Source organism: Epinephelus lanceolatus, chromosome 4 (assembly GCF_041903045.1).
Source record: "Epinephelus lanceolatus isolate andai-2023 chromosome 4, ASM4190304v1, whole genome shotgun sequence".
Lineage (NCBI taxonomy): Eukaryota > Metazoa > Chordata > Actinopteri > Perciformes > Serranidae > Epinephelus > Epinephelus lanceolatus.
Window position 1 is genome coordinate 15219449 of NC_135737.1, and position 11363 is coordinate 15230811.

General features: G+C 38.1%; 1 long non-coding RNA gene across 1 annotated transcript in view; it reads left to right on the forward strand.

Annotated features, from left to right (window-relative positions):
* Nucleotides 1–4581, forward strand: part of LOC144462731 (uncharacterized) — a 91478-nt gene extending 86897 nt beyond the window's left edge. The window contains exon 3 of the long non-coding RNA XR_013490950.1: nucleotides 4495–4581. This is a non-coding gene — a long non-coding RNA (uncharacterized LOC144462731). The remainder of the gene's footprint in view (nucleotides 1–4494) is intronic.
* Nucleotides 4582–11363: the final 6782 nt, after the last annotated feature.

Below are 11363 nucleotides of genomic sequence, written 5' to 3' on the forward strand. Positions count from 1 at the left end.
GTACATCTATTGTTTTGAACTATTTCAAACAGTATATTTAAAGCTATTTCAAATAGTAGCTACATCTATTGTTTTAAGCTAACTATTTTAACTCTGTATCTATTGTTTTAAGCTAACTACTTCAAACAGTATATTGTTTTAAGATAACTATTTTAAACTATGTATCTATTGTTTTAAGCTAACTAGTTTAAACAGTATATCTGTTGTTTTAATCTAACTATTTCAAACAGTATATCTGTTGTTTTAAGCTAACTATTTCAGTGACACTATTAACGGTTTATCTGTTACTGTAAGCTAACTATTTTAAACTGTCTATTCAACAACAACATTTCAATTTCTTCTTTTTTTCATGACCTATTTGTTTTCAGAGCAAATTAGTTGAGCTCTCAATAATCCTGCCAAATGCAGAAGTAACATATAGTTCACCTATTCAAATAATTAAATCAATGACACAACATGTGGGCCTATTTTTGATAACAAGCTATTATTCAGGCTGGCGTCATAAACTATTCATATGTTTTCCTGCGTTTAAAGTAATGCACCCACAGTTTTGCATATCCCATGTAGTCATGAGCCAGTAATTTGTGCATAACCCATGTATTTTGGAAGGCTGCGATCATGTTACCAATGCGCTGACCCCCAGGATTTCCCCATGACATGCATGTTCGTAACTGTGGAAACTTTGAATGAACTTTGAGCAATTTTAAGATACGTCCCCACCGTATTTCTTTTTCTAAACCTAACCACGGTAACTTCACTTGTATAAAACTAACCTAAACCTAACTAACTTTACATTAATTGCGTAGACTAACTTTACGTTAAGGATGTAATGTCATTCATGGGTGGCTAATTTGTAGGATATCATATGAACTGTTTTATGAAGATAAGTTGCATTATTACAAACACCATTTTTCAAGGTAGGAGCACTGCAAAACTAGCGCTAACCCTTCAACCACTTCACAGAAGGTTGTGGGGTTGTTTTTTTGATATCATTACTATATTTAGTTTTGAATTCTTTTGATGTTTTTTGCAAAATAAAGTAATGTATTGGAATTATATGATTGGTATAGAAATGCTTTTTCCTAATTCACCAAATCATTTAGGAAAAAAAAGAATACAACACCCTCAACATTTAGAGGTTAGTGTCTATTTCAAGAGTGCATAGTATAAAATCTCACAGTATCTTCCACTTGTGATTGAATCTATTAATTTCCTACTTGCTGAAGTTGTTGATGTATTCTGTCTTGGTGTGATGGAAGTACGGACATTACCCTTCCATTCGCTCCCATTTTGTAGTCCCAATGGGAAGCATTCATCCCAGTAAGGTTTATTCATGAGGACAGGCGAGTGCTCTGTGCATTATAAATAGAACAGAGCTCTCAGCCGGGCTCAGGATCTGACTGCATCGTGGCAGTTGCTACAGGTTTAAGCTCTGAAATGCAGCAATACGCTGAACAAAGAAACATAGCTTCGTAAAAATGATAGGATGTGTTTTGTTTACTTTTAGTCTCAATCACAGGGGTATGACATTTGATTTGACAATTCGCTCGTTATCCCTGCATTCCCACAGTCGAGTCAATATTAGACAACAAGCTGTGAGATTCACAACCCTGAAATAGTGTTTGCTTTGCTCACTGTTAAAGGCAGATTTATTGACTTGGAGTTTATGTTTGAACTACCTTGATTGGCAATATTTTCTAGTTGCTCTAGTTGATGAGATGGAGAACATTAAAAAATGAAATGGTCCTGGATGCTGTTGGCAGTGCAGCAGGCAACACTACAACATCACAGCGTTGAGTATAAGTGACTGCCTTTGATGCACGTTATCTGTGTCCCTCTAATTTTCCTCTACTGCTTAGAAAAAATAAAATAAAAATCCAACTCCAATCTGAAGCAAAGCACACGGCCATTCATAAGAGCACCTTTGACTATTGAAATTCCACCCTGTTTCACTTTAAATGGCAAAAGCTGGTTTTAATCATGAGGCATATCTTATTCAAAACAGTCGTGTCGCCAGAAGCCTCCTTCTCTATCAGACCTTTGAAAGACTTCTTTGTGCTGCGTTCTGCGATTTAAATTTTGATACAGAGTCAAACTGATTGCACCATGAGAAACCAAAGGTGATTATCCTGATGGACTAGATAGCAAAATGTAGCCTATTATGTGTGGTGAGAAAAGGTTGATTAAAATGAGTTTCCAGTTGACTCTTCTTCCCTCTTTCTAACCTCCCTTTGCCTGACCGCATATTGCCCTGAGGCCCTCTTAGACCTGTGGGAGTAGCAGATACACTTCATATTTCTACATCATTCACTAAACAGCACAATGATTGAAGTACGTACAACCCAATCAATCATATAAATTCTTCACAGTACCTTTTGGGACGTTCTTGAAGATAATGTTTATTGATTTACAGATTCACTTCAACTGGAAATGACACTAACATTGTGAAATGTCATCGGAAATTTGTAATCATTTTTGGCAATTTATTCCTACTTAAAATGCAGAAGTAGTGCTTTCTCTAGGACTGAATAGCAGACAACGCTTTCATATTACAAAAATAAAATGCTTCACTAGGCTGAGAGAGGAAAAGCTCGTAATCCTATAAAAACAATGGACCTGTATTGTTAAGGGTACTTGCACATACCCATGTTTGATAGAGATGCTTGAGCATTTGAAGCCTTGTTTTATAAAGCACACATGTCCCTGCGTGTGTGCATGACTTGTATGCATTCTGTAAACAAGCAAATCCTGGTTGCTCCTTCAGTGCATCTCATACTGTGGCATGAATTGTATTCCTTGCAGGTTGTTGCAGATAGAATCTCATCTATTTTTATTGTGCGTTTGTGCTTATGAGACAACCTTTACTCTTCTGTGATGGATTTTTTTTTTGTCTTAGAGATATTGAATCATAGCTCAGTGAATCACCTAAAACACAAAACTGATTTTCTTACATATTTTGGAGCGCTAGCTTTGTTGCTGCTGTGTCCTTTAATTCAGTCTGACATCTGCTGAATGTGAACAAAACAAATTAATTCATAACCTGCTTCCTGTTTAAAGCTTTCAGAAATGCAGATATAATGTTTATGCACATCATAATATTAGCTATGTTGGTCCAAAAACATGTTTTATTCCATTTTACCCCTCAGAAATGGGTTGTATTTTTTTTTGCCTGAGATAAATAACAGCCAAAATATATTAGTGAGATTTTATATTGTGAGTAATACAGAGGAAGTGCTGCCCCTAGCAATGTCAGAGTAAGTTACAGTCATCCAGAAATAGGTACTGAGGATAGGAGGTGAACATGTCATCCTGACTTAGGTCAAGCCAACAGGAGCTTTGCAGAGAGAACAAAAGCAACCTAACTGCTTCCCTCAGCCACAGAAAATCTTTGTTTCTTGCAGCTGGCCACAATTGCAGCTCATGTGCACTCCGATCAGATCACGGTTTCAAATATGTTATCTCCCGCGACCACAATGAAGCTTCAGAGGACATCGATATTTCTTTAATGAGCAAAAAGGGTGATATATTCAAACATTTAACAATGACTTTTCCTTATAGGCACATAAGATCTCAGAAATTTAAACTAAATGATGCCCTCAGTGTTTACCAAACTCATATTGTTATAGATGCTGTGCAATGGCATCATAAATCTCCAGGCAGCCACGACTGTCAACATCGTAGAGGACTGCTGAAAAACTGTCCAAACAGCCAGATCAGGAAAAATAAAAGTCCCTGAGAAAAAGTGCTGTCATGTAGAATTTCTTTCTATCAACTGGTGAAAGATGAAAGACAGCCAGTGCTGTGAGGAGGCAAAGAGAGATGGTGTTTAAATTGAATCAGCATGTGCGACACAGTATCATTTTTCATCTTTCCAGAAAGCCACTTTGTAGGTTTTTGGATATTTGAAAAGTAAAAATGTACTTTTGTGGTATTTTATGTCCTCGTGTGGCCAACATGTTGTGTAGTCTGTTGTGTAGTCCCTTATAGCTTTTATCATTATTGACCATAAAATACAAAGTAATTTGATACCATCCCAATGTTTACACATAATACTTACTCTTGGTTCCAATAGCATTTAGCTAAAAGGGACAGATTCTGCATGCTGTTGACAATATTATTTATTAATCATTTAAAGCAACACTTACCTAGGACAGGTAACGTTATGTTTAGTTTGCTATAACATATTGCGCTATATGACAACACATCATCCAGTTGCTAATGTCCATGTCCATAATCCAGTTCCTCTTCCATGTATCTAACGTTACCTTGCCAACGCCTACGTCTATCAGACGTCATGAGGACGTAATGGAGGAGGGGGTAGTAGGCCTTTGAAGGGAGGTGGAGTTGCAGGAGGAGGGGGATGGGACTTTGGAGGGAGGCGGGAGTTGTGGATGTTCAAATTGAAAAGTTTGAAAGTTCAAAGTGCTGTGTGAAATGCAAGAAAGGTAATAGTAGCTTTAATTGTTGTTTTATTTTGTTCACTGTTGGTTTTAGGGCAAGGGCTAGGCCATCTTTTACCAGCTGGGAAATGCAAGGTTCCGCGCTGGGTGCTACTCTTGTGCATATCAAGGACGCGGAAGCAGGTTGCATCCCAAGTTGGTAAGTAACTATAACCGGCACTGTATCAGAGCATACTTACCAGTAATCTGATCTTATTAAGTATTTTTAAGTTTGTATCAGAACTAAAATTATGTAAAACTCTGAGTAGCCCTGCACTACAATGGTCAACGTCTTCTCTATATTTATCACGGACTGATATTACGGGAGAAAGGGAAGATATCGACCAGCTGTGATTGGTTTTTCCTCATCACATGACATGCAGTGTGCATTGCTACATTCCAGAAGTTAAACTTTTGGTGTTTTAATTTAGGATTGTTCAAAATCAAATACAAAACCTTGCAAAAGAATAAATACATATTTATTTACAAACTGGCTGACAAGCTATTTAGTATGTTAATGTTAGCATACAGCTAGCCATAGATGCTACCTGTATGTTAACACTAGCATTATAATGCTTGCTGTGTAAGCTACAGCGCTGAAGCTATCATAGAGCTGATATTTCAATGCAGCTACAAGTAGGGGAATATAAATAAAGTGTGATTTATTTTTTATAGCCTTGGGCCCTTAATGCTGATCTTTCTCTTTCACCTGGAAACACACATGGAAAAATAATATAAACTACATGATTTGCACTATATTCTTGCCAGAGGCACAGCTTATATATTTTCATTTAATTTCCAAAAGGCCTCACTAGCTTACATGACCATCGAATGTGAATGTTCATCACATAGTAAATATCAACCATGAAATATGTCCCTTTCATGCTGACACACCCCAGTTGTTTCTTAAAACAATCAACAATTGACTTTTTAAGAGATTCAAAAATCAGAAAATCTTAGAATCATTATTTTTCCTTTCCAGGACAGCAAGGGAAACATTCTGTCCAGTCCCAGAGTGTTGGCAGCTCTAATTATCTGGTGTGAAAACCCGATGTGTTAAGACTGAGACAGTGATGTTAGCAGACAATATGGTTTGCAAGCAAACAAGCTGACCAAAAATCAATCAAATTCATTAGGGGCAAAACAGTTTCCCATGTCTAATAAATTTAGTTGAGACAACAAAGTTGTCGTTTTGTTTAGAAACACAATCAGCTGTTAAAAACCACTGAAGCTGAGAGCTAAGGACCTCCAATATGGATGCCAGGGGTGTGTAAATCACCTGACAGACCTCTGCTGCAAAAGGAAGAAATGCCAACACTACTTATTCTCTCTGTATACCGTTGTCGAATATAATCTTCTAGCTGTAAGTTATTCAACAAGAGAATAACAGCCACATGATAACACAACCAGATCCCCCACCTCCCCTCTCTGTCTCTGACAGCACAGATGCACAGAAAGGCTTGGACTGGTCATAGAGTGTCACTCACAATCAGTCTCTGAGTGCCAAAGTGCATTCATCCAGAAAATGCCAGATTCCACTATAATCATATTTTCTTACTCTATCTCCATCTCTTCATACCTTGGCTATCTCAATCCAAATTGAAAATCTTGACCTTCAGGATGACAGTTATCACTGCTCAGAGATTTGTGTGTACTGTGAGTTTGTGAAGTACAAATCTTGGAACACAGCAGGGTTTACTGAAGCTTGTAACTGTGTTCAACATTATTCAGATAAACCGGGTGTTTTGGCTGAATATTTGAATTATGAAAATCACCACTGGCATTATTTTTCTGAAGGCTTTGTGGAGGCTTTCTTTATTTTCCAATCCAAATGTTGTACATTTACTAAATAAGTCAGATTTTTATGCTGGCATAAAGAACTTGTTTTTCAATACACAAGATGAACTGTAATTGCTCTTTGTGTTGGAGTGTAGATCATATGTAAAACCATTCTGGCGTTTCTTCACACAGTTCTTATGAGGAATGATAGCGGAGAGAGGACGATCTTTACTGTGATTATGGGTATGACAGTGATGCTGCGAGGTATGATGTGCTTGTTCTGACTGCATCAGCATCACTGGACGTCTACAAAGATATAATTTTTCATGCAAAGCAATGCAAGGTTACTTGCTGAAAAGTTTTTACAATGCTCCTACAGAAAAATGGAGTAAGGCAACAGAAAACCTGCAGAAAGGCGGATAACTAACTGGTTACCATTACACCCTGGCAATGATCTCATAAACTATAGCTGCATTAGATCAACTGGTGGAGGGAGCTATTACTGTCTTTACTTGAAATAGAAGGACATTATGGGGAATTTTCATATTTTACAGGAAAAATGAATGAGGGATTGTGTGTTAAGCACTCTTCAGAGGGAGGTGATTTCCCTCTGCAAAATGCATTTAGAATGCATAACACCCCGGCCCAAACAGATTGTAGATGATGTCTGCAGCCAGGCGTAGCCACGAGAGCCGTCCCTTCATGCTTAAATGGGCAGTCAGGATGCACAATCCTCTGTGTGATGTCGGGAAGTAACCCTGTAGCAGGTACAGTGTGCCCAAAACTGCATTGATGATGCGTATTTGATGTTGAATATTTGATGGGAAATGTGGGGGCAGGATGGCAAGGATGAAAAGCCATGTCTATGCCTGGAACCCAGGATTTGATCAGCATATTAATGCAGAATAGTGATTATACTTTGTCGGCAATACCTCAAGGCCGGACATTTAATGAAAAAAAGAGGCTGACCTTCCAGGCGAGCGGAATCAAGTTTTACCAAAAAATGGAAAGTTCACTATCAGCATTCAATCTTAAAATAAAGTCCCGTTCATTTACATAATTAGAATTTGGATCTCCAAAGGAGTCCATCCATGCACTCCACTGTTTAGTAATACGTGCTGCAGGACATTGCAAACCTCCACAGAGGACAAGTGAGAGGTGTTTTAAAAGGGAGATGAGGCACCATGCTGCAAAGACTTATACATGAGTTCACACCAAAGGAGGCACCTTTCTATTGAGGGGAGCTGATTTAATGTAGCTGCTGGGGAGAATTTACTGTCTGCCTCTTGCAGTATATAACTGCTGTATAATTTACAAGTTCTTATCTACCCATGTAGCACATGCTGATCTGGGATAATGGCATTGTTTGATGAGGCAGCCAAGAAAGCAGACTGCAGAGTAGTAAGATAATGTACATCCTTCACACATGCCCCGTGTGGGAAGTGTTTAACTTTTTTTTTTAATCAGGGAACAATAAAGCAGGCATTTATTATTTGTATTCGCTGATTGCTGATAATATATCTCTGAACTGTAGTTCATATTATTATAAACTTGTGCCAATCATACAGCACATATCTGAGCGAAAAAGATACATATGTGGAAAACATGTTGTCTTCTTCGACCCTGAGGGAAATGTGCAGCAGAATAAATTGTGTATCAAACCATAAGCAAGGCTGGAATAGTGATTGTGTGTGCAACCTTAAAAAAATATGTAAATGTGTTTACAGAGACAGTAGCACAGGAAGTATGGTAAACTGCAGTGAAATGAGAACAGCAGGGTGATCCAAGAGCTCTGTGTATGCTGTATTTTGATGTCAATTTAGAGTAGGCCCACCTTTCCAAAGATATAAAGGAAATGTATTAATTCATAAGTGACAGCCATATGGCTCTTAAAATTACAACCCAGTACACAATCTATTATCCCATTAAAAGTGAGCAGAATTTAGGGCTGATATTATAATGTGTTTAAATAATTATGTTAATTAATCCATATTAATTTAATGACACCCTATCTGTCCGGTATATAACTGGGTCAGAATATTTGTTTATGTCTTTTCTTGCGTTGATGATAACATCATTAAAAATACTGAACATTATAGTTAAAGAGACAGTTGACCCAAAAATAAAAAAAATGCATATTTTTTTCTCTTACTTGTAGTGCTATTTATCAATCTGGATTGCTTTGGTTGGAGGTGTGAAGTTTGGAGATATCAGCCATAGAGATGTCTGCCTTCTCTCCAACATAATGGAACTCGATGGCACTCAGCGTGTGGTGCTCAAAGAACCAAAATGCATTTGAAAAACTCAGTAGTAATGTGTCTTATCAGAAATCATGACCCGGTTACTGTAAATAATCCACAAACCTTGTTCTGAGCCGTTTCATGTAGGAACTATTTTCTGCCTACCGCAGTACACTCACTAACCGTATCACTGAGCAAAAGGAGGCCTACATTTGTTACTAACTCACCCAGCATCACTGAGCTAGCTAACATTATAGCTCAGCGTATCCCCCTACAACAGTTCATACAAATAAGCGCCCCGGGATAGCTGTCATCATGTTACGTACATGACGTAAAGTTACAGACTTAACATTTAAGTTACATTTAGGCAAGTAAGGTTAAATGATTAGGTTAAGGTGACAACTTATCTTAAAATAACAAACACCAGTCTCCTGGGGGAAAGTACTGTGTTGTTTGACCCATCCACTGCCTCCTTACAAACACTTTAACTCTTTATATCACTACAGACACTCGGCAACTTACATTAAAATAATCTAGATTAATTAATAGCACTACAGCTAAGAGGAAAAATGTATATTTTTGATTTTGGGTTGAACTGTCCATCACTAAACCAGATTGTAATAGTGTGGGTGTGGTTGGGCAACAGCTGTAGGTGAAGAGAGGGCCAGCAGCACCTCTGAGTATTAGGCCTGATTGTTGATCTGCTAGGCAGACTGCAATAACATGCTTGAATACCACAATGTAGCTGGGTCTGACACACTAATGACATGCAGGCTGGCAAGAGGCAGATGCCGCGTAGGAAGACAAAAGAGTGGAGAGCTGTGCGCCCAGAGAGACATGCTGTTTAGATGGATGAACATGTACCGACCCGTATGGCAACTTGATTTTCTTAGAAGTTCGTTGTTATTGGAATATAAATCTTTTCACCTGCCAGTCAGTGCCTGTCCACTTTTCTGAGCCCTCCAGTGACACTCACCTGTCACACAGATAAATTACAAATAAGATGAAAGAAATGTTTTGAAGATGTGAATTCAGATGGCAATTTGTACCATGACCTTAGAAAACACATGCAGACTATCATTAAATGTTTTGGATGATTGTGTCTAAGACACAGATGATGTTGCTGGTCCACTGAACTAAACTGATAATAGCTGCATGTCATGTCATTGAATATGGTGTGGTGATATGATGGAGATAGAATTGTACCACTTGGATACCAGGACAGAGAAATTACTTCACTTCCTAAAGAGGAATTAGGACTCTTTTCTAATATTCCCAAGCACAGCCAAGCACTGAAAGTATTACATTGACAGCAGGGTGGGTATTGGTGCGATATAAAAGGAATTTTCTAAACTGGGTACAACATATCCAATTCCATTCTGTCACTGTTATCACAAGTTTGTCATATTTGTGTATCATGTTCCAATACTCTTTAATCCCTTGTGACAAGGTCTACAAAATGTACTTTTTTACATTCCCTCTTATTTCTTCAAAGAGGCGCACAGTGAGAGCAAGGAGCACAAACTCTGGCTCTCATGTATTGACATTGGATGTGGGCTCTTTTTCATTTATAGCTACAATATTCCTCTCGCTGTAGTGTAGCCAAGAGACTTAAAGACTCAGACTACAAACAGAAAAACACATTTTTAGGATTGTTTTTCTTTTTAGGTTGGGTGTCAGACAGCTTCTGGAAAGTTTAAGCCTTTAGTTATGCATTGTGTTGGGCAGATCTTCCAATAGACAATCCAATCACAGTGACATCATGCTAACAGCGAAAACCACTTACAGGTAGACAACTGGATTTGATTTCAGTTGCGGAGATATGTGAAATTGGCAAATTTGTGTATTTCTGCAGTCATTTTCAGCCGTAACTGTAACGTTTAAAAGATATAGAATTGAATATGTTGATCTGACCTGGTGTTTCTGCTGTGCTTACTTTATGTACTGTGTTGCTTTTGCAGCATCTTTGTTAAACCAGCTCTACCGGCACAGAAGCAAAGCAATGTATAGCTGTGATCGGGGGCCGCAGCAAAAAAATCAATATCAGTTTAAATGTATAACATATTTAGAATATTTTCTCCATTTTATCTTACAAACCAGCCACTCGATGCAGTGCTAGACCAGAAACTCCAGTGCTCTGTGAAGTAAAATTACTGATTTTGTCAATAAAGACTGGTGGTTTTGAGAAAACAGCTTCAAGTCCGTGTCTGAAAAAGAGCTGTCTGGCAGCAAGGTAAGGCGGTGAAAATATTCTCAATGTAGAGTGCACTTTTAGGTCCGGTGTGTAAGATTTAGGGGGATTTAGTGAGGATCATAGATTGCTACCAGCTGAAACTTCTCAAGGTTAGAACTCCTTCAGTGTTTATTGTTCAGGAGGTTTTACTGGTGATGTGTGCTCACCTTTATATCTCTGATAACTTTGGATCCAGACATTCAGGAGGTTTTAACTGGGAGCTGAATTATCCACAGAGGTCTCTTCCTCTCCAAAACAAAGAGACCAGGTGATTTCAACCAGAAAAAAACACTAAAAAAGCAGTTTCATGTTACAGATCAGTGTTTCTCCAATGTTGTTCAGCATGGCTGAGACGGGCCGTAATGTGTGCTTTCTTTTTTTGTCTGATAACTTAAGATCCACATGTTCAAGAGGTTTATACTCGGAGCTGGATTATCCACAGAGGTCTCTTCCTTTTAAAACAAATGGACCCAGTGATTTTTTTTTTTTAAGTGCAAATAAACCTTGTATTTGAGGGTTTATTTGTAAAACACTAAATAAAGCACTTTTGCTTTTAAAAAATTAAGTGTTTTTCTGACACTCTTGGCCAACACAAACATGCGAATGGCCCTATCTAGAGTCAGTGTTTTGTTTGTCCATCCTGGGCTACTGTAGGAACACGGTGGTGCAACA